This window comes from Cebus imitator, unplaced genomic scaffold, assembly GCF_001604975.1.
Source record: "Cebus imitator isolate Cc_AM_T3 unplaced genomic scaffold, Cebus_imitator-1.0 Scaffold396, whole genome shotgun sequence".
NCBI lineage: Eukaryota > Metazoa > Chordata > Mammalia > Primates > Cebidae > Cebus > Cebus imitator.
Window position 1 is genome coordinate 1,367,609 of NW_016107711.1, and position 25,735 is coordinate 1,393,343.

The 25,735-nt window shown below is 37.0% G+C and overlaps 1 protein-coding gene across 11 annotated transcripts in view; it reads right to left on the minus strand.

Moving 5' to 3' along the window:
- ATE1 (arginyltransferase 1) overlaps nt 1-25,735 on the minus strand; it is a 157,046-nt gene that overhangs the window by 1,321 nt on the left and 129,990 nt on the right. The gene's annotated exons all lie outside the window — the stretch shown is intronic.

The following is a 25,735-nucleotide window of genomic DNA, read 5'->3' on the forward strand; positions in this document are numbered from 1 at the left end:
GCTCTGTTGCCCAGGCTGGAGTGCAGTGGCACAATCTCAGCTCACTGAAACCTCCGCCTCCCAGGTTCAAGTGATTCTCCTGCCTCAGCCTCCCAAGTAGCTGGGACTACACACACGTGCGCACCACCATGCCTGGCTAATTTTTATATATATATATTTTTTTTTAGTAGAGATGGAGTTTCACCATGTTGGTCAGGTTGGTCTCAAACTCCTAATCTCGTGATCCAACTGCCTCGGCTTCTCAAAGTGCTGGGATTACAGGCGTGAGCTACCATGCCCAGCCTAGCCTTCATTTCTTAATTTTAAATTTTTTAACTTAAAACATAAATATGTATTAGGATGTCTTTGATCAGTATGTTCAAATAAGGGTGCGCAGCATTAACATTAACACAAACTTGGGTATGTTAGCAATTAAGTAACAACTACCATGCTGAAGGTGATAAAGACCTTCCAGGATGATAGCTGAAATCAAGCAGAGACAAAGAAGTATGGGAATTAAAACACTGGCCTCCTGCACCTGTTTTATTTTCTGGCAAATGATAAAGTTTACAGCTCTCCAGCATCGTTCCTACATCTGACTTAAGTCTGTTTTGCCTCTCCCTGTACCAACATATTATCTGAAGTTTTAATCTGCACTGAAGCTTTTGGCTGACTCCACAGTTGTGACTGACCAGGTCTGGACGATGCACACTCCTAGTCTTAGGTAGGAGGGCAGATGCTTTCATGGAAGATGTGGAAGAGACTGTTGGTGGCTGCCACCATCTGTCCTTCTCCTCTTTCACATGAAACCAGCTCTGGTTTTCTTCAGGGCACACAGGTCACCCAGACGAAAGTCTGTTTCCCAGCCTTTCTGTGGCTGGGTGTGGCTGCATGACCAAGTTCTGGCCAATGGGATACAAGTGAAAGTGTTTTGTGGAAGTTTCTGGGCATCTTTTGCAAAGGATAGCTGACCTGTGCCTTTTGCCACTTTCATTTTCAACCTTTCCTTCATTCTGTTGCCTGGAACGTGGACATCATGGCAGGATCCCTACCCTCTACCTGGAGTTCAGGCTAAGAGCTTACTTTCAGTTCAGCCAAAACAAAAGCTGGAAGGAACCTGGGCAAATGAGGACTTCAGGAAACAAAACTGCCATACCAGCTCAGGGCTGCTTATGTCTAGATATTTACATTACAAATAAACTATTTTGTTTAAGCCAATATTATCTCTATTACTGGCAGTCGCTCCTAATCCTAAGGAGTAGAGAATAATGTTACAGCATCTTCTAAAATGTACAAAGCTTTTTATCACTGACTCAGCCAGTTTACTTCTCAGAACAATCCTACAGCAGTGGCTCTCAAGCCTGACTACATATTGCAATCATCTGAGATTTTGAAAAATACGAAAGCCCAATCCCCTCCCCAGAGACCCTAATTTAAAAATTGGTCTGAGTGGGACCTGAGCTTCAGTATTTCCTTAAGTTTTTTAAGGCTGGTTGAGAACCATTGTCCTAGAGAAATACCCACACAAGTATTTCCATGCATGTATGAGGCTGTTTATGGCAACGCTCTCTAATACTAGAAACTGGAAACAGCCTGAGTGTCCACTGATGGAGAAGCAGGTAAAGAGTTAAGGTATATCCACAGAATGAAACGTTATACACACTGTTAAAAACACAACAGGAGACAGACTGTCAAGAGAAAGGAAAAAGTAGGCACATTATTAAAAAATAGTTATTTTATTTAAAAGTCCAATATACATATAGGAAAAAAAATCTGGAGATGTATATGTCAGCCTGTTAACAGAACTTATTGCTAAGCCTTCCCTTTGCCCAGAATTACCCTCTTCCCCAGAGCACCAGACAGCTTACCCTCTATTACACTGATCACTTTCAGAGGGTTTCCCTGGTCCCCCATAAAATAGGAAGAAACTCATTCTAATCCTCCTTCATCTTTCTTCACAGCACTTACTGCCACCGGACACACATATTTACTGCCTATTTCCCTTTCCATTAGGAATAAAATGACATAAGAAGAAATATTTCAACTGTGTTGCCTGCTAATATTTCCCCAGTGCCTAGAACACTACCTGGCACACAGTAGAGGCTCCATAAATATTTGCTGAATCAATCTCTGGGAGAATTAATTATAGACTTTACACTGGGACACACACACACACACACACACACACACACACACACACTATTTTTTGATATTCTCTAATACTTTTATAATCTAAAAAATAGTTGTTTTTTAAGGTTGATTTAAGCATTTTATTTCTTTTCTAAGTTCGAATCTCCTGAAAATGAAAACAGAAATGCCAGTTGCCTTTTCTATAAATCAACAGGATTGTCTTTGGAGATGTCTTAGTCTTCCAGCTATAAACTCTCATAACTACTTCTCAAAGCCAATGATCACCTTTTCATAGCAGATTCACTACAAATTTAACCAAACATTTTACTGGGTGTCCACTTCATACAAGGCTCTACGCTTTGAATACTTCAGTTACATTACATCCCTTATTGTTTTGTATCGTAGCAATGATATTAATAGTTTATTCTTCCTCAACAGTCAATGCTTTCTCTAAAAAGACATTAATTAACTAATGAGGATAAATCATCCAAGCTCAATTTCAGATTGAGCAGGCATAACACTATTGACAGGCATAACACTATTCTTCTGATATCTAAATGAGTGTTTCCACTGTATGAATTTATTTCACAGGCTAGCTGATCTCAATCATCTTAGAGAATGTGGCATCCCACAAATGACTACATCCTATACCTGTTTAGAGGTTTCTATCAGGAGATGTAAGCTAACCATGTGCTGTTAGCCAAAAAGAAGTTCTACACTGGCAGAGAAGACCACAGTCCTTCATTGAGAACCAGCTTGGGAAGGCATGGAAGGCTGAGGAGAAAGGAACACCCAGGATGCCAGCCAGAGGGCCTTCACATCCACAGAGCTGAGTGCCAATGTCGTTTCCTATTTTCAATTTGTCCAGGGACATATTCAAAGGGGATCAAGATGAAGATAGACATAAACTGTCAAGAGAAGGAACCTCCTCAATATCGCTGTTTCACCCTGCGCCTGCTTTGCCCTCAGTTCTGTTCCTTGCCTTCCACCTGTTCTGCTCCGTATTGCAGGAGGCTGGTTCCTGCAGGCTCAGCTGATCTCTGACTGGGTTCAGACAGTAACAAGGTACTGGAGCTGGGAGAGGGAAGCAAGGGCATTTCCACCCCAAACCTCTCCTCTCTCTTCTGTGGCTCTGCTTTTTGGAAGATGGTCTAGCCGCTCTTGAAGTTGTCAGTTCTGGGTAGCCCTGACCCCTCAGCCCCCTTTCCTCCTCAGCCCAGGGTGGCAGTAGCTTCCTGCTATTGCTAATCTCTGGGTTACCTTTCCGTGCCTTGCTTGGCTCTCAGCAACACCACTGTCTGTTATCACCAACTCCCTGCATTAATTTTTCTCTGTTGTAAATACTTGAAGTGGTTTGTGTGTTCCTGGTTAGAACCTGATACACATATGAATTTCAAAATATGTGTTGTTTCTTATGAATTACTCTATCCAACCAAAGAGGAAAGTTCACATAGTTTGAAACAATTAAATATTTAACATGCACCAGGTTATGACATCCCTTACCGGGGTAAATGACAAAGGAAGAGGCAGCACCTTGGTTCCTGCTGTCCATTTTGGACATTTTAATGTGTGCATGCTGCAACATGAAGAACAATCTCCACCATCTAAATGCTTCTAGCAGGAAAAAGGCAGATTCAAGCATGTTTAGAGTCTAATACAAACAAAAAAGTGAAGGCTGGTGAAATCAGCAAGTGAAAAAAATGGCAAGAACACTGGCAAAACAACAAAATTTTCTAAATCTAAAACCCTGAATTTTTTTTTTTTTTTTTTGAGACGGAGTTTCACTCTTGTTACCCAGGCTGGAGTGCAATGGCGCGATCTCGGCTCACCGCAACCTCCGCCTCGTGGGTTCAGGCAATTCTCCTGCCTCAGCCTCCTGAGTAGCTAGGATTACAGGCACGCGCCACCATGCCCAGCTAATTTTTTGTAGTTTTAGTAGAGACAGGGTTTCACCGTGTTGACCAGGATGGTCTCAATCTCTTGACCTCGTGATCCACCCGCCTCGGCCTCCCAAAGTGCTGGGATTACAGGCGTGAGCCACCACGCCCGGCCCCTGAATTTTTTAAATTGGAATTTTAAAGTATGTTTATATTTAACTATCTAGAACGATGCTTAACAGATTAAATCATTATCCTAAAATATTTGAGGACAGACATACTTTAAGATACCAATAAATGAAACACTCTAGCAAATAAAAATATGAGATCTGATATGTCATTTTACCTAAAATAAAATGTCATCTTCTAATTTTTACTCTTTTCTGGTATGACATATAAAAATAAAAATACAAGATTATGAAAAAACCTACCATTATGTATAATTTACATTAATTATTTTAAAGTGTATTCCTTGTAGACAGCAGAAATTTTGTTTCATTTGTCAAAATATATACTTCCATTCCATTTATTGAGATCACATGAAAAAGCTCTAAAATGACAACTGTCATATTTTTTGGAAACACTACAATATCTACGTTTCAACCACTGAATTCCAAACTGGCTTAATGATACCACTGATATTTATCTGTTAACGAATGTATCTAATTAAGTCTCCTATACTTCTAAATTAATTTACAGCATTTTCATAGAGCTAGGGCACAGAAATTAATCAAGTTCAATATACATATATTTTAACTCCAAATATTTCTGAGGCCTAGAATTGTTCTGGATCAAAGTTGTCAAATGCATAATAAAAAAAGTATCTTATAAAGTAGGTATCAAGATTCACCTTTTAATGTCATACATAATTATAAAAAAGTGATACTCATGAATTCTAAAATCCTCTCATTCTCTTCAATGTTAATAAATCCAAGTCACTTGGAAATCCAAATATATTTAGTCTTAGTGTTCAAATCCTTCAGAAACTGGTAGAATTGTTGTTACTGTTGTTTAATATTGCAAGTAATGTGGTGCTAATTCTATTGCCAACTCACAGATTATGCTGAAACTTAATGGAAACTTTTAAATTAATTTACTAAAAAATGACTTAATTTTGTCAACTGCCCCAAATTCTTTAGTTTTCCCATCAACACACTTTGACTATAAAAATGCCACAGAAACATCTAATAATATGTGTTATCAGCATCTGTCAAGTTCCTGCCCTTACATTCCTTCAAACCTAACTGCTTCCCTGGGTTAATGTTCATCATACCCAATATACCAGGTTCTAACATTTCACAAACTCCTCAGTACTCAGGTAAGACTATATCTAATTCTGTAGTTACATTAATTCAAACTTAATTTGTACATTCTGTCAGAAGCAATTTATTCAATCAGGAAGGTATACTGAGATATATAAGCAAATAAAAACATTTAGTTTCTCTTTAAAAATGAATACTAAAGCCTATCTTTCCTCACCTAAAAAAACCTTTAATTGTAACTCAAATTTAGAATTCTCCCTACCCAAAGAAATCAAGCTACAACTGCAGTGCCTTAGAAACAGGGAACGCAGACCAACAAGACACACAGTGACAGAAACAAAGGAAAGATACACTATACATTTTTAAAAACTCAATCTATCAAACTGAATGAACTCAAAATTGTCTTGGAATTAGTTATCAATTAATTAATGACTATTCAATAATAATGATATTAATTTTTAATTTTACATCATTTTTAGTCATCAAAGTAATCCCTGTTGTAAAATTCAAATAACACAGAAATAAACAAAGTAGAGTGATGTCAGCCCCCTACGTAGAACCCTCGTTTCTACAGTTCCTCTTCCCCTCAACAAACCTCCATCTGAGTTACCAGCATTTTAACAATTTCATAAAATGCATTTAAATATTCAAATATAGTTCTGGACAACATTCGAGCCATACCTTAAGTTAAACAACATCAAATTACCCCTTCAGTGGGTGTAATATATTAACTTGAGAAGCTACTTGAGAAACTTGAGAAAAACAAAACATACTTTTGTCTTCTGGGCTTAACATCCTGTGGTCTTATAATCATTTAGTTATGTTCCTAAGAAAGGCAGATTCCAATTCTTAGCATATTCTACATAATTAATATAAAACCTAAGCAAAAACATCCTATCAGATACTTCAGCCATTAACAATAAATTATGATTTATATACTAAAGGAAAAAATCCACCCTAAATCCTTACAAAACCCTTTTATAATAATCTTTTGTTGCTGCCTAATCAATGTCATCAGTGCTTGTAGACAAAAATCTCTATAGCTAAACCCACACAGCACAACAGGCCTTTCCTTAGGTGACCTTGAAGATAATAGAAAAATAAGCCATTCGGAGATTAAAGACCATGTGCCATTTCATCTAAGAAAAATTCCCAGCTTACTGAGATGTCTTAGAAATATGTTTCAACTAGAACTTCTTCCACTTTTCCTGTCTCTGATGTATCACAATCTAATTTCATAAAATAAAAACCAAAGGCAATCCTACAAACTCTCTTCTGAGATGAGTATTTGATCACTAGTGATACAAATATGCTGTCAACTCCATGAAATTCTAATCTTCCAGGAAAACTCGTGGGCAACAACTACTTGGATTTTTTCCCCCAACTTTTTATTCACGGGAGATGAACTGCGCCTCACAGGTACGTTCAAAGGACAAGAATCTAGAGATCAAAGCTTTACTTCTCCTTCTTATGAGGATTTAACTCATTTGTTATTCTTAGAGAGACTTTATAACTTCTAGGCTTTCTAAAAGATAATGAAAGTCGATTTTCTTAACTTCATTATTTACTTCTACAGCATTATTACATAAATAAGTTACCTACTTATTTATGAAGTCCAATTTATCTATTTTTTTCTTTTGTTGCTTGTGCTTTCTATATCATATCTAAGAAACTGCCTAATCCAAGCTTATTAAGATTTATCTACATAAGGAAGATACTTATGTAAATGGCAGATAGCTGAAGACAACTGGGCAAAACTGATTTAATGAAAGAATTTAAAATTTTCAACAAATGTATGACAGAGGGAGAAATACTCTACAAAAACGCAACTCTGCAAGTTCAAAGTCAAATATGATTTAGAATACGTTTTAATCTTTATGAGGGAGGTGACAGGAAAGGTGAGAAGAGAGGGTGAAAGGAAGCTTTTCAGTGTAAGACAGCAAAAGGCTAAGCCAAGGAATGCAGAGCTGTCATGATAGAAATAACGAGGCTCCCAGCTCAAGCCCATTTATTTGGTGGAGGCTCAGAAATTACTTTGGGACTCCAGCTCAGAGAATTACGCATTTTCATATTCTACAAAGTAATGCTGTTGTTAGTAATTTCACTCAGAATATTTTTGGTCAAAATGAAAACTAAGAAATCTCTAAGCTTGAAAAATGTCATTTAATAACAGCTTTATTGTGATATAATTTACATACCACGTGATTCACCCATTTAAATTACACAAACCAAGGATTTCTAGTTTATTCACAGAGTTGTGCAACCATCAGATCTATTAGTAGTCAACATACTGAAGAACTGCCAGACTGTTTTCCAAAGTGGCTGCATCATTTTAGATTCCCACCAGCAGTATACAAAGGTTCCAATTTCTCCATATCCTCATTAGCACTGTTACTAGCTGCTTTCTAGACTGCAGCCTTCTTAGTGGGTGCATAGCAGTATCTTTGTGATTGTGATTTGCATTTCCCCAATAGCTAATGATGTTGAGCATCTTTTCACGTGCTTATTCCCCATTCATATGTCTCCTTTGAAATGTCTATTTAAGTCCTTTGCCTATTTTTAATTGGGTTGTTTTTTATTGAGTTGTCAGAGTTCTTTACATATTCTGGTTACTAGATCCTTATTGGATGCATTATTTGGAAATACACTCTCTCATTCTGTGAATTATCTTTTCACTTTCTCGACTGGGTCTCTGAAAGGACAGAAGTTTTAAATTTTGATGAAGTCCAATTTATCTATTTTTTTCTTTTGTTGCTTGTGCTTTCTATATCATATCTAAGAAACTGCCTAATCCAAGCTTATTAAGATTTACTCCAATGTATATTTCTAAGAATTTTATAATTTTAGGTCTTATATTTAGGTCCAACACATTTTGAGTTAATTTTTGTAGATGGTGTGAAATAGGGAGCCAATTTCATTTTCTTTGAAAGACCCAGAACCATTTGTTGTAAAGGCTATATCCTTTCACTAAATTGTCTTGGCATCCTTTTTGAAAACTAACTGACCATAAACATGAGGGTTTATTTCTGGACTCTCAATTCTAGTCCAGATCTGTATGCCTGCCTGTATGCCAGGACCACATAGTCAAATCATTCTTTTTAAAGATTGTTTTGGCTATCCTGGATTCCTTTAATTTCCATGTGGATTTTATGACAGTCAGTTTCTGCAGGGAACCCAACTGGGATTTTACTAGATCACCGCTCTGAATCTGTAAATGAATTTGAGGCATACTACCATCTTAACAATATTAAGTCTCCTGATCTATGAACATGAGATTTTTTTTTTCACTAATTTAGATCTTCTGTACTTTCAAGAATGTTTTATATTTTTCAGAATATAATTTTTTGCATTGCTCTGATAAATTTATTCTGAACAATTTTATTTTGATGCTACTGTAAATGCAATTGTTGACAATTTCATTTTTAAACTGCTCATTGTTTAAGTGTGTAGGAATAAAATTGATTTCTGTGTATGTGGAACTCATTTATTACATTTGATAGTTCTTCACATTCTTTAGAATTTTCTACGTACAAGATCATATCATCTGCAAATAGAGACAGTGCTACTTCTTCCTTTCCAATCTGAACGCCTTTTATTTCATTTTCTTGCTGAACTAGCATGGCTAAAATATAATTTTTCAAAGGAAAAAAATCATGATATGATGTTGATTAAAAATAACTATGGCTCCTAAAAGTATATATAAATATAAAACATATATATATAACATATATATAAAACATATAATTTATCAAAATGATTCTAGCCACAAAAAACTCCAGATTATTTTTGATATTATGGATATTTGGTATCAAAGTCCTATAAAAGCTCATCAGACAAAGGCAGAAGGATAATGCAAAAATCAGGCAACTGCATACAAAAATATCACATCAACTTTATCACCTCAGTACACACACTGCTGGTAGGATCTCTACTGGCCAAGCAAAATGCTAATAAAATCTCTCTTATGATGATGAATAAGGACTCTCAAACTTCTATTTTATGTTTTGACCTCTAAATACTCATCTTAGACACTTCCTATCTCACCATTTATCTTTATCCTAATAAAGGCTGGGCTTAAAAACTCACAAAATATAATGAAAGAAATGTAAATTAAAACATGCAAAACATGCTATTACAGAATTTCTCAAAAATGATAAGGAAGTTGGTTTATGTGCTAGGGCTGGGGCCAAAGAGACGTTTGCGAGCTCAGGCTGGTAGGACTGGGCCAATTCTGGCCCATGTGGTCAAGAAATTAGTTACACACAAGGGAACTGAGCATATAAATAAATAGGCTGAGAAAAAGGGGGAGCCCAGATTTCTTTGTCAGAGAATGGAGCTACAGGTATGGAAGAAAAGAAGACTAGGTCAAACTGTTGTGATGGATTAAAATTTCAGATACTAGTGAAAAACTCGTGATTTTTATACACTGATGTAGACATACAGATACGCAAGTAGATATAAATGTGTGTGTGTAAACTCACATATATTGCCTAGATCTGTCTGCTGAGAGGGCTTAGAAACAATGAAACCCCAGTGGCAATGAGCATACCTATTACTCACATCTTGTATTACAAATATTACTCTCCAAGAAAAAGAACTAGGGCTGCCTAGAGAAGTGACTGATTACAGAACTGAGGCAGGGAAAGTATAAGATGAGTCTGAAATATTTTGTGCAGGAAGGAAGTGCTCAAAGAATGATGGGTCAAACGAAAACATGAGTCACCCTGATAAAGCTCCTACTGGTCAAATCTGAGACAATTTGAGCATTCAAAATAAATAATGAAAAGTAACGGTATTTATAACACATTGATTAAAACGAGATTACATGAGTCAATGCCAATATAAACAACAAACAGGGAAAGAGGACTGCTTTTCCTTATGGGAGAATACCAACTAATAAAAGTAAAAGTAGTGATAGAATTAAAAAGTCATCATTTGGCAGCCATTTCAGAAATAAATGATTGAGGCAAGAATTATCAGTAGATGCAAAAACTAGCAGGTATTAGTTTGACACAACAGGATTTTTATACCATCTCAAGAGAGCTTTCTACAAAATATTTACTAATTACTTATTAACATGTACAAAGTACTTATCAACTTTACAGTGGAAACACCTGATACATTCCACTTGACCAAGTGATAAAAATTCAAGTCACAGCAGAGAGATGAATTAACATCACACACCTGCTGAAATGATGCAGTACAAACCCAGCAACACTTCTAGGGTGTTCTCGCCAAAACTACATGACCTGAATCTAATTATGAAGAAATATTTGATGAACACAAATTAAGAACTACTCTACAAAGTGACTGGATTTTTCAAAAATATCGAAGTAACAAAAGACAAGCATATACTATGGTATTGTTCTAGACAAAAGGAGCCTAAAAGACACAACGATAAATGCAACACGAGATCCTCACTTGAACCTTGGGTCTAAAAAAAAAGAGAGAAAAGTAAAGTAACCTTGTGTATGTGTGTATGCATTTTTGTGTTATGAAGGAAGTTATAGGGAAAATCTGTAACATTTGTACAGGGTTGTGTGGATTAGATGGTAGTAATATCTCAATGCTACTGGTTTTGACAGCCATGTCTAGTAACGTAAACAAAAGTGTCCTTGTTTTCAGGTAATACACACTGGGATACTGAAGGAAAATGATGCAATGTATCAGAAACTTATTCTCAAATGGTTTAGAAGAAAATACAGAGTAAAACAGAAGAAGTGATAAGGCAAATATGGTAACATGGCAACAACTGGGAAGTCTGAGTGAAGGGTATGCATATGTTCTTCGTATTATTCTTGTCATTTTTCTGTAAATTTGAAATGTAAAAATAAAAAATGTTGTGTATTGATCTGTTTTTACACTGCTGATAAAGACATACCCAAGACTCAGTAATTTACAAAATAATAATAATAATAATAATAAGAGGTTTAATTGGAATTACAGTTCCACGTGGCTGGGAAGCCTCATAATCATGGCAGAAGGCAGGGAGGAGCAAAGTCACGCCTTACATGGATGATGGCAAGCAAAGACAGCTTGTGCAGGGCAACTCTCATTTTTAAAACTATCAGATCTTGTGAGACCCATTCACTATCATGCATGAGAAAGACCTGCCCCATAATTCAATTATCTCCCACTGGGTCCCTCCCACAACATGTGGGAATTATGGGAGCTACAAGATGACATCTGGGGGGGACACAGAGCCAAACCATATCAAAATGCTAGTGCTAAATGGTGTTTTCAGCTTCCCATCATATTCCCTCATATTTGTGTGTATTCTGAAACCCAAGCACCGCATTTGTACTTTTTTCATTGTTAAATTTTGTTCTGACATATTCTTATCATTCCAGCCTACTGAAGTATTTTCATATTCTGTTTCTTTTCTTCTGATATGTTAAGTGATCCTTACCAGTTACACAGTAACTGGAAATGTAGCTATCAAAATAAGAATAAAAGTGTTAAATAGGATAGGGTCCTGAAACAAGGACAAAGAAGGTATTAGACTTAATATAAGCAAATACATGTATAGCTAATAATTTTTTTAAATTATCAAATATACTGAATCAGTTTATCTTAGGATCTATTACGTTCATTTTGTCCATACGTTTTTTATCTTAAATTAACAGCTTTAAATTCTACCATATTTCACAGGTCAGAAAAGCTATTACCATGATGGTAAATTGATAGGCAACCTCTTTAGGTCACAAAGACAAATTCCGATTTACAATGAAGGGAGTCATAATATTAATTTCCAAAGAATGAATCTGACATTAGGTTGATCTTTGATTCTTCAGGAGAATTAAGCTAGAGACTTCCAAAAGTACCTTTAAGTAACAATACCTCTAAAAATTTCCTGGAGCATAAAATTAAATTAGAAACTACAGTATTAATCTTAGGGGCAAATACACATTCACTTTTCTTACAACAGTATTGGTTTTCCTAGGGAGGCAGGCTCTACTACAGGAAATAAAAACATATCTCATTTTGCTACACTTAGTGTAGCAGTTTATCGTGTCACAAATATTTCAAATTTTCTCATTACTACATCTGTTATGGTGATTCTATGATCAGTGATCACTGATTTTTAAGTACTGTAATTGTTTTGGGGTGTCACAAACTGTGCCCATGTAAGACAGCAAACTTAATTAATAAATGCTGTGTGTGTTCTGACTGCCTCACAGACCTGCCCTTCTGCTGTCTTTCTCCCTGTCCTTGAGCCTCCCCACTCCCTGAAACACAACAATATTGAAATTAGGCCAATTAATAACTTAGGCCTAAAAGGCCTCTAAGTGTCACATGTCTCACTTTAAATTAAAGGCTAGAAATGATTAAACATGTGATGAAGGTACACTGAAAGCTGAGACAGGCTGATGACTAGGCCTCTTGTGCCAAACAGCCGAGTTGCAAATACAAAAGAAAAGTTCTTCAAGGATATAAAAAGTGCTAATCTAGTGAACACATGAATGATACGTGAAACAACCTTATTGCTGATATGGAGAAAGTCTTAGTGATCTGGATAGAAGATCAAACCAACCACAACATTCCCTTAAGCCAATGCCTAATTCAGAGCAAGGCCCTAAACTCCCTTCAATTCACTAAAGGCTAAGAGAGGTAGGAACACTGCAGAAGAAAAGGTGGAAGCTAGGAGAGGTTGACTCATGAGGTTTAAAGAAAGAAGCCATCTCCATAACATAAAAGTACAAGGTGAAGCAGCAAGTGCTGATGCAGAAGCTACAGCAAATTACCCAGAAGATTTAGCCTAGATCATCAAGAAGGTGGCTACACTAAACAAGAGATTTTCAATGCAGATGAAACAGCCTTCTACTGGAAGAAGCTGCCGTCTAGGACTTTCATGGCAGGTGACTTTAAGTTGAAGCCAATGCTCATTCACCATATTGAAAACCCAAGGGCCCTTAAGAATTATGATAAATTTTGTGCTTTACAAATGGAACAACAAAGCCTACACGACAGCATATCTGCCTACAGAAAAGTTCTATTTGCAGCATATTTTACTGAATATTTTAAGCCCACTGTTGAGACCTACTGCTCAGTTTTTCTGATTCCTTACCAAATACTGCTCATTGGCAATGTGCCTGGTTACCAGAGAGTTCTGATGGAGTTATACAAGATCAATGTTGTTTTTGTGCCTGCTAACACAATAACCATTCTGAAGCCCATGGATCAAGGTGTAGTTTCAATTTTCAAGTCTTATTAGTTAAGAAATATATTTCACAAGGCTATAGCTGCCACAGAAGTGATTCCTCTGATATATCTGGGCAAAGTAAATTGAAAACCTTCTGGAAAGGATTCACCATTCTAAATGCCATTCAGAACATTTATGATTCATGGGAGGAAGTAAAAATATCAATATGAACAGACATTTGGAAGAAGTTGATTCCAAACCTCATGTATGACCTGGAGGGGTTTCAGACTTCAGTGGAGGAAGTTACTGCAGCTGTGGTCAAAAGAGTACAACAATCAGAAATAGAAATAGAGTCTAATGATGTGACAAAATGCTGTAATCTCATGAGAAAACTTGCCTGGAGGAGGAGTTGCTTCTTATGGAAGAGCAAAGAAAGCGACTGCTTGAGACAAAATCTACTTCTGGTGAAGATGGTGTGAACATGGTTGAAACGACAACAGAAAACTTGGACTATTAGATAAACTTAGTTGATAAATCAGCAGCAAGATTTGAGAGGACTGACACCAGAGGACGGAAAGAAGTTCTACTGCTATCAAACAGCATTTGTGCTACAGAGAACTCTTTTGTGAATGAAAGAGTTAACTGATGCAGCAAAGTTCTTTGTTGTCTTACTTTAAGAAATTGCCACAGCCACCCTGCTATAGTTCCTATGTTTGTCCTCCCAAACATCACGTTGAAATTTAATCCCCAGTGTTGGAGGTGCAGCCCAGTGGGAGGTGTCTGGGTTATGGGGGTGGGCCCCTCATTCACAGATTAATGCCCTGGGGCAGGAGAGGGGAGTTCTCATTCTATTAGTTACCACAACAGCTGGCTGTTAAGAACAGCCTGCCATGTAATCTTGCTTACTCTCTTGCCATGTGATCCTTGCACATGCCATGGCTCTGCTTTAACTTCCACCATGGGTGGGAGCAGCTTGAGGCCCTCATCAGAAGCCGAGCAGGTGCCAGTGCCAAGCTTCTTGCACAGCCTGCAGAACCCTAGACCTCATCTTTATAAACTACCCACCCTCAGATATTCCTTTATAGCAACACCAAACAAACAAAGACATCTATCAACCTTAACCAAGCACCACCCTGTGATTAGTCAACATCAAGGCAAAACTCTTTATCAGCAAAAACATTATGATTTACTGAAGGCTCCAATGATCATTAGAATTTTTTAGAAATAAAGCATTTTTAAATTAAGCTATGTAGGATGGCTTTTTTTTAAAAAAAAACATAATTCTATTGTGCACTTTTAATAGACCACAGCACAGTGTAAACCTGACTTTTATATGCACTGGGAAACCAAATAATTTGTGTGACTTGCTTTATAACAGTGGTCTGGAGCCAAACAAATATCTCTAAGGCATGCCTGCAGTGTAACCCAAATTTGCTGGGAAATTTTGGGTGCTCTAATTTCTGAAGAGGATCCCCTTTCTGACTTCCCTACCCCTGCCTCCCAAACTCCTTTCTTTACAATGCAAGTCTCAATCTAGAAATCCATCTTCTTCCTCATTCCTGATCTCAGCCTAATCTGTGTATAATCTCTGTAAATTACAGCATCTCTTATAATCAATTTTTCTCTGTATTAATTCCTTTTCACTAACTTTTACAAAAGCTTGAGGCTGCCATCTGGGACAAACAAACTCTGTAAACCCTATTTATCCTCCAGTCATCTCACTGTACTTTTCTTTCCTTCTCTAAAGAATATTTACTTAACGACCATTCCCTCACCTCCCACTCACTCTACAATCTATTTCAAACTATATCTTGGCCCAGTCACCTCTGCTCTGTTCACTGAAGTCAAAGGGGTCCCCTTGTTCTCAAACAAAATGGATACATTTCTGTCTTCATCACTTTCAGCAAAGCGTAACTGAAAACCATGTCATCCTCCTTAAAACCCACTCTGCTTTCAGCTTTCCTGACACTATGTATCTTGGGTTTTCTCTCACCCCAGGGCAATCCTTTTTCATTGACTGACTTCTCCCTTCTTTACCTGACAATTAAATGTTGGAAGTTAAGTAGTGTCCTTTTCTAGGTCCTCCTCTCATTGTCCTACACTTTCTCCCTAGGACATTTCATCCATGCTGTAGATTCAACTACCATGTATAGAATCAATGACCATGTTTAAGTCTGGCCTCCAAATCCCACAGCAGGTTCTCAGATAATGTTGTTTCACTGCTCACTTCACTGTAACATTGATGAAAAAAAATCTATCTCTGGCCAGGGCTACTGTATGGTGTTTGCTCACTCCCCTACGTCTGTGTGAATTTTCTCAGGGTACTCCAGTTTCCGGCCACATCTCGAAGATGTGCACATTTGGTGAACTAGTGGGTTTAAATGGTCTCAGTGTGAGTGAGCATGGTGAGCGTGTGTGTGCCCTGCGATGGGATGGTGTCCTGTTGAGGACTGGTTCTACTTTGTGCCCTGAGCTATGGGGATAGGTTCTGGTCTCTTGACACTTAGAACTGGAATCACTGGGTATATAATTATTAACTTTTACAAATCTTTCCTAAATGTACACATAGCTCACATTTATTTCACTGTTTAACTTTAGAAGCGTTTTAGTTTTTAAAAGTTTGGGTATACTTTTGAGTTCTGTAGGATCTTACTTTTTGTTTATATTAATTAAACCTATGATAAAATTGATTTCATTATATATTAGTTTGCTTAAAGTCACCATTTCCAATAACCTATTACTGATGTTAACTGAAGACTTACTGTTTATGAGGTGAGGGTAGGACACTGTAGTGTACAATTTGCCTTTCAGAGGCAAATTTACATTACTTTTACCACAGCAACCCCACTTTTAGGAATCTGTCCTGTAGAAATGTTAGTATATATGCAAAAGGATGTATATTTAAAGGTATGGTTTATAATAGCAAAACTGAAAACCTAAAAGTATACCAAAGAGGAGACTTCTCATCAGTAATGTAATATGTAATAACCATATGATCTAGTAATCAAGCTTCTTGGTATTTATCCAAATGAGTTGAAAACACGTCTATTCAAAAATACACACAAAAAATGTTTACAGCAGCTTTAGTCGCAATTGTGAACAAATGGAAACAACCAATATGTCCTTCAATAGGTAAACAGATAAACTCTGGTACTATACCTAATGGAATATTATGCAGCGATAAAAAGAAATGAACTATCAAGCCACAAAAAGATATGGGAGAACCTTAAATGCATACAATGAAGAAAGCCAATTTGGAAAGGCTCTACACTGTTTGTTTCCAATTTTATGACATCCTAGAAAAGGTAAAACTATGTAGACAGAAAAAGAATCAGTGGTTGCCATAGCATGGAGGTGCGGAAAGGAAGGATAAACAGCTGAGAACAGGGGATTCCTAGGGCAGTGAGTCTCCTCTGTATGATACATGTCATACATGTCATTAGACACCTGGTAAAACCCAGAGAATGTACAACACAAAGAACGTATACAGCTGGGCATGGTGGCTCACACCTGTAATCCCAGCACTTTGGGAGGCTGAGGTGGGTGGATCACTTGAGGCCAGGAGTTTGAGACCAGATTGGCCAACATGCTGAAACCTCCACTCTACTAAAACTACAAAACTTAGCCAGGCACTGTGGCACACGCCTGTAGTCCCAGTTACTCGGGAGGCTGAGGCACGAGAATTGCTTGAACCTGGGAGGCAGAGATTGCACTGAATTGGAATTGTGACACTGCACTCCAGCCTGGGTGACAGAGCAAGACCTTGTCTTGGGAAAACAATAAAATAAAAAGAACATATCCTAATGCAAACTATGGACCTTACTTAATAATAATGGATCAATATTGGCTTATCAACTGTAACAAATGTAGCACACCAATGCCAGATGTTAATGGCAGGGGCGGGGGGTTGGGGAAGGGTGTTGGAAGGCACAGGGGAACTCTGCGTTTTCTGCTCAATTCTTCTGTGAACCTAAAGCTGCTAAAAAAAAAAAAAAAGAAAGAAAGAAAAAAAGTCTACTAGGCCAGGCACAGTGGCTCGCACCTGTAATCCCAGCACTATGGGAGGCCAAGGCGGGCAGGTTACCCAAGGCCAGGAGTTCATGACCAGCCTGGCCAACATGGAGAAAGCCCATCTCTACTAAAAATGCAACAATTAGCTGGGTGTGGTGGCACATGCCTGTAATCCCAGCTACTCGGGAGGCTGAGGCAGGAGAATCACTTGAACCGGGAGGCAGAGGTTGCTGTGAGCCGAGACTGCGCCACTGCACTCCAGCCTGGATAACATGAGTGAAACTCCATCTCAAAAAAAACAGTCTACTAATTAAAAAAAAAAAAAGTAAGTTATTAACAACAGGGGAAACTGGGTGTGGGATAATGCGAATGTTCTACACTATACCTTTGCAATTTTTCTATAAATCTGCAACTATGATAAGATGCGGTTTATTTTCACAAAGGCTGGGCACAGTAAAGTAAGGTGGGGGCATGGTTTATTTTTACAAAGGCTGGGACACTTTGTCTTGGCATCCCAAAGTGCTGGGATTACACAGTAGCTCACAAGTATAATCCCAACACTTTGGGACGCCAAGACAAGAGGATTGTTTGAGGCCAGGAATTTGAGACCAGCCCGGGCAACATAGCAAGACTTTGTCTCTACCCGTTTCAGCAAAAAAAAAAAAACAGAGAGAGAGAGAGATTGAGGAAGCTCTTTATGTAAACAATGGGGAATGATTTTCAAGATATTCTAATTTTAATGTAAAAAACAAGCCATAGGATATTTTTGGTATGACTTAATTATAACTACATAAATTGTATGTCTAAATTTAACTGATATAATTAAAAAATGTAAAACCAGTTACACAGAAAAACAGCCCAAAGCCTTCCTACTAAACTTCAAGGGTACTTACCTGTGCAGAGTGAGGGGAGGAGATGAGTATGCTACCTGCACATTTACTGGAATGTGCTACAGAACTGTGACTTTCCACATCAGATCACCACTAATAACAAGCATATAATCACTTCATGTGTTGCTTCTAGTAGAGCTTCAGGTAAAAAGCTGTCTAGAGAGTTGAAGTGCTGGAGAATAAACATGAAGTGTCTGGCATAGGTGCTAAAGAAGGATAATAGGAGCTGTCATTACCGTCGATCTCAAAATAGTGCTACTTTTTTAGAACAACCAAGCACTCACACTTCTATCAACAAGACTTTATTTAAAGAGAGTGCTTATTGCCACATTTACCATTTGCCACTGTGGGCCAAAGCTGGGTAGAAAGAATAAGGTGGTCGCCGGCAGGGCACAGCTTACTGTGTTCTCTCTGGTTCACTTCCTGCTGGAAACAGGAAGGAACTTCTGAAGGTGCAGAGTCCCCCAGGGAGTGCTGGCCATAGGCCAGGACCTACCCCACAATGAGAAGTCAACTCAGGGTTCATCCACCTTTCGGTACAAATACATGGTCAAAGAGGCAGCAGGAAAAAAATGCTGCCAGACTCTCAAAGAAAATACATAAGAAACACAATAAGCTTAATTCCAGTGCAGTGCTTCTCAGCCCTGGCTGCATATTCAAATCACAGGGACGTTTAAAATATGCTGATGTTCACAATATACTGCAGAACCATCAGACTACGTGTGAGTGGGGCCTACAGACAAATAATGATGTGGACAAAATCAGCATCATGTATTCAGACATATAGAAAGCCTTTAAAAATATTGGTCTACAAATCTAAGGGTGTCTTAACAATTTATTGCCATTTGGCTTTAAAAATAATGCTCCAGGACAAAGAATTACTAACAAACCAGGAATGAGGCAAGAAAACTCATTCATATGGGGATTTTTCACTTCTGCTCCAACTAAGATTTCAGAATAGACAGAATGACACTCAGATGCAAATAAGAACATACAAAAAATAACCTCAGTTGTCACTCTGTATCTCAGTGCAATATTCTGATTCACTATTTTGGTATTAGAAGTTAGCAAATTTCCATTTAATTTTATTTGCAATTTGATAAAGTGAATCTGTGCGGGCTAAATATATCAAACAACCCTATAAAGACTCTGAAAAGTGAGAAAAGACAGTAGTCCAGCTGAGGACTCTGAGACTTAAGGCATGACACAGTGATAAATTCCCTGGGTTTTCTTTTTGCCTCATCTATTCCAGACAAAATACTGAAAAAGTTGGCAACTCTGAAAAGCCAATACACACAGACCAAAAAATCTCCCAAACAGTGGCTCCCTCTAGCCCAAGTACCAGGACAGGGGCAACCTACAAAACAAAGGCTTTTGTTTTGTTTGTTAGCAAAACAAACAAAAAACCCCCCAGAAAATAATCTCAAAAACACAAACTGCCATAATTCAGCCAATGTGAAATGGATAAGTACCCTATAAAGAATAATTATTATTAAAAAACCTGAACATCTCTATGCCCTGAAGGCATAGAGAGAATGAGGCTTCCATCACTTGTTCATGCTCCAGAATGGCCTGGAGAATTCCAACAAACATTTAAAGAATTAAAACCAATTCCATACAATCCCTTTAAGAGAATAGAAAAGGAAGAAATCTAGACTAGACAAAGACAGTACAAAAAGAGAAAACTAAAAACCAGTATCCCCTATGAACATAGATGTAGAAGTCCTTAACAAAACACTAGAAAACAGAACGCAGCAGTATACAGAAGAATCATATACCATCACCAGCAGGACCTCTTTCAAGACTTCAAGCCTGGTTCAGTATCAAAGACCAAATCAATGCTATCTACCATATTAACAGTTTAAAGAAGAAAAATCACCTGACACAATTCAACAACCATTCATGATAAAAACTCTCAGAAAATGAGGAGCGGAGAGGAACGTCTTCAACTTGATAAAAAAACATCTCTGAAAGCTCTACAGCTAATATCTTAATGGTGAGAGACTGAAAGCTTTCCTCCTAAGATGGGAAAAAAAGCAAGGGTGTCTTCTCTCTCATCATTTTTATTCAAAATAGTGCTAGAAGTTCTGGCCAGTGCAATAAGGCAGAAAAAAAAACCTAAAAGGCAGACAGACTTAAAGGAAGAAATAAAACCATTTCTAGTTGCAGATGACATGATATTCTATGTAGGAAATAGCAACAACCTTCCAAGAACTACACAAGTTCGGTGAAGTAAAAATGTACTATATAAGAACTCCACATAAAAACTAGCTGCACTGCAATCACATCTGATAAAATTAATATCCATAATATTTAGAGAACTAAATTTCTTCTCCAAAGAAGATATATAAATGGCCAATAAGCACATAAAAAGATGATCGATAGCATTAATCATTTAGGGAAATGTAAATCAAACCCACAACTCATACCTATCGGGATGGCTACTGTCAAAAACAGAAAGTAAGTGTTGATGAGGATATGGAGAAACTGGAACTCCTGTGCACTATTTTTGGGAATGTAAAATGGTGCAGTTGCTATGGAAAACAGTATGGCAGTTCTTTGGGAAAAGAAAAATAGTATTATCATATGATCCACCAATGCCATTTCTAGGTATACACAAAAGAAATCAAAGCAAGAACTTGAACAGATATTGGACACCCATGTTCATAGCAGCACCATTCACAATAGCCAAAAGGTAGAAGCAACCCAATGGATGAACAGATAAATAAAATGTGATTTATACACACAACCTTTAAAAAAGAGGTAAAATTCTAACATTGCTACAACATGGATGAACCTTATAGAAATTATGCTAAGTTAAATAAACCAGTCACAAAAAAATACTGTATGATGCCACTCATTTATGGTACTTACAGAAGTCAAATTTATGGAGACGGAAAGTAGAATGGTAGTTGCCAGGGATGGAGGTCGGGAGGAGATTTACTGTCTAATAAGTCACAAAGTTTGTTTTGCAAGATGGTAAAAATTCCGTAGATGCAAAACAGTGTGAATGCACTTAAGACGTCAATGGTATTCCAATATACTAACAATAAACACATAGAAACTGAAATTAAAAATATATCACGTATAGTTGTTTAAAAAAACTTAGGTGTGAACCTAAAAGAATATGTATAGGACTCTGTGAAAGTTGATTATACAAATTGGGTCATTTTTGTCATAACTAAGTAAATCAGAGTGGAGGGGACAGGGGGGAAAATCACTCAGGGCACATAGCATCAGCTCCAAGAATTGAATTTTCTATAAGCCTCCCTGCTAAAAAGGCCTGCTGTAGCCCTAAGACTAGTTTTACCAAGTAGATGCCGAAATGACCTGCTGTGACTCTGAAGACTAGTTTTACCTGCTGCCTTTCACTCACCAATCAGAGACTGCCAGCTTCCAAAAGCTCTTCTAGTGTCAATGAACTTTTCTTCAAAATATTACATAGCATTTCTCTTTCTAATAAAATGGCCAAACTTCTCTTTGTTCCTGGGACATACGGAAGACCACTGTGGTCTGTATGTATGCCCCAAATTGCAATTATGTGATTCCTAAATACATGTTTAATTTAGAGATTTGTTTATTTTGCCTTTGTCAACTTTCATGCTGAAATCTACAAACTGTTGATGAAAAAAATCAAAGTTCTAAGTAAACAGAGAAATAATCCATGTTCATGGATTCAAGGGCTCATAGTAAAGATGTCAGCTCTCCCCACATTTAGATGTAGATTTAACATAATTCTATCAAAAGTCTCTGTAAGAATTTTTACAAACAGAAGCAAAAGTATTCTAAAATTTATATGGAAAGAAAAGAGCTACAAAAACTAAAATAATTTTGACAAAGAATAACGGGAGAATATTTTTTCCCTAATTTCAAGACTTTAAAAAAACATAGCTATAGAAATCAAGACTGTGTAGTATTAGAGGGCAGACATAAATCTATGGAATAAAGAGAATAAAGAGCCCAAAATAGCCCCATATAGTATGGCCAACTGATTTTTGACAAAGTTGCAAAAGTAGTTCATGAAGGAAGAGGAGTCTTTCCAACAACTAGTGTTGCAGGAACTGGGTATCAACCAGCAAAAAAGTACACTTACATCTAAACTTCAATCTTACACAAAACGTAACCCCAAATGGATGACAGACTGAAATGTAACATAATGAGACTTTTTAGAAGAAAATATGGGGGAGAAATATTTGAGAACTAGGGCTTGGTGAAGAGTCTTAGACATAACATCAAATGCATGATGCATAAAATTTTTTTAAATTGATAACTAGACTTCATTAAAATTGGAAATTTGCTCTGTGAAAAACCTGGATAAAATGATGAAAAGACAAGCTACCAAGTACACATATCTGAAATATAGAAAAAGTCTCATAACTCAGCAATATAAAAACAAATCCATTTAGAAAATGCACAAAGAACATGAGGAGACATTTTACCGACAGTGATACGTGAATGGCAAACAAGCAGATATAAAGACATTCAACATCACTAGCCATTTGAGAAGCCCAAATTAAGACAATCATGAGACATCACTATATATATTAGAACAACTAAAATTAAAGGAGTAACAAAAACCAAATGCTGGCAAAAATATGAAAAAGCTGTAAGTTTCATTCATTGTTGTTGGGAATGTAAAATGGTAGCCATGCCGGAAAAATAGTTTGGCAGTTTCTTAAAATATTACACATGGACTTGCCACACAACCTAGTAACTGTACTGCTGGGCATTTATCAGAACTCAAGTTTATGTAAAATCCTGTAGACAAATGTTTGTGGTAGCTATTTTGGTAACAGTCCCAAACTGAAAAACAACTGTGATGCCCTCCAACAGGTGAATAGTTAAACGAACTATAAGATGTCTAACATCCATATCATGGAATACTACTTAGCAATAAGACATGAACTACTGATACACTAAGAGAGACACACACACACACACACACACACACACACACACACACACCTGTATACACACTGAGACACACACCGAAAAAGAACTCACAAAGGAAATACAGAAAAGTATCTAGGATATTTTTATTAGGCTTTTTGCAGTTTAGTTATTTTAACATAAAAGTCCCTAATAATCTGAGATCATCTTATGTACAAATTTAAAATGTTTTCAAGTTTCATTATGTCTCATGTACTTTAAAACTATCTGCTTTTGAGCCTAAAGACCAATTAATTCTTTGTGGTTTAAAATTGAAACAAATGCTATAAACCTTATTCTTTGATCAATAAAGCCAAACTTTAATAAGTCTGACCTGACTTAATAAAACAGTAACTCACTGTGGTTGATTCTTTCTTACTGTTCAAGATGAGTGGGAGATTTATAAGATACCTCCTTAACTGAAGAAAAAAAATCTAATCAGGACCTTTCATTGTTCACAATTTCAAAATGAGACTTTACACATTCATTCTTTAAAAGAATCTTAAAATAACGAATGAATGCCTAAAACATCTTGCACATAAAACACTGAAGCCTTAAAGCAAGAACAGCACTGAATTAGCAAAAGCTTGCAAAACAACATTCTAAATAAAGAAACATTTAACATGAGTGAATGAAACCAAGGCTTGGGGGGAGGAGGGGGGAGAAACAAACAAAACACCAATTAGATCCCTCAAAAAATGTCACAAAAAGCTGAGGTAAGTCAAGTGACACACAACCATCTCTACTGATTTTCTGAATGCCAAAATAATGACAGTTCGTTTAAATTACAGAACCATTCCTAATATGAACATAGGTAGTAGTTATCCAGGAAGAAAGGCTACAGGGAAGCTCATCTTCTAACCCCAGAATCACCAGCCATTATCTGGTTTATCTTAGGGTTCTAAAGCTTGTTCACGTACTCCAGACATGAAATACACTTTAGGTTTTATTTTTAATCCCAAACAATGGTAGGAGAGCAAAGGCCAATGAACAGAGTTAATGGTTACGGTAAATGTTTTCAAGTTCTTTTATGCAAACAAATTGGAGGAAATGTAACTCTTACATCCTTTTTGAAAAATGCAAAGATTTTACATTTCCATTCATTTCTATGTGCTCTCAAAATTTAGAGACTAAAATGGAATGAGTAAAACAGCTCAATGCTTGAAAAAAGTTAGCAGCAAAGAAAATGCACATGACATTCATTTTACACTTTGGTCTGAACATACTCAGAAAAATGCAGCTGCACATCTCAGCAACTTTATTTCTGTAAACCATTATACTGTGAATTTAGTTTCTTCTTTATTATAACCATTTAAAAGTAGTGCTTTTAAATTCAGAAAATCCCTGTCATTTGTGAGGACAATATTCTGGTTGTTCTTTATCATGTTGTCGGTGGATGGATAGCCTTCCCAACATGACAGTAAACTCCTTGAGGGCTGGAACAGAATTTATACTTCATATACTTCTTGCCTAGACGCCACATGCCCTAGATGTTGGGGATACAAAGACAAGGATACAGTGCCAAGCAGGCATCCAATAAATGTCTGCGGTTCATGGCGATGATCTTCATCTCATGTTCTTCAGAGACAAGCAACAGAAGACATCTGCAGAGCCAACTACCCACTTTTATCAACTTTCTTGTTAATTAGTAGCACATGTTTATTACTCAATGTCTGAATTCTCAAATTGAATCATCCTTGGATTATTTTTCTTCATTTCTAAATGTGTTATAAATGTTTAATCAGGTCATGATCACTTTAAAATGTGCTGTGTTGATCCATTTTTAGAACAAGAACGGTATTATCTGAAATCTTCATAAGACTCATTAATTAACCACAATAAAATGTAAGAAAGTGATGCTAATGCAAGCGACCCATCAAAAAAGCCCGAGACTTATTTGGAATGAAAGGCCCGATCTCACGCCTCACAGCCTCAAGTTGTCTGTGTTTGCTTCTCCAGAGAGGCCAGAATTCCAGAAACAAAGACACTTCATGCTCCATACCCAAGCTCCAGATCTTTCAGTAACCGCTAAAGCTCAAATGATGATTTGCCTGGTGAGAGGAATCTGGGCCCAAACCAGATAGTAAGTCATAGCCAAAGTCAACCGCTTGAGCAGAATTTAGATACTTTCGAGATAGCCATGAACTAGATATTGCTTTGAAGCTACTTAAAAAACTTGTTGGTTAATCGTCTCAAATTCAATGTGCATAATCGACTAAGATTTTTGATTCCATTCTCTTTGACTACTAGGTTGGAACATGCAATCCACTTTTATAAAGCAAACTTCTCTCTCTGAGGTGTTACGCAAAAGTGCTAAAGAGAATAAGCTTTGCCATATTCCTGCTCAGAGGAAGGAATGTTTTCTTTAAACCTCTTATAGCTACTCAGGTTTTGGTGTTTTGCTTTTATCTTTATTGGACCCAGTCCCTTTATTTGTGCTACCAGTCCAGTGGAATGTACTATGTACTTCAGAGCTTCTGCTGTGCTTTCATTAGTTTACATTTGCTTATAATG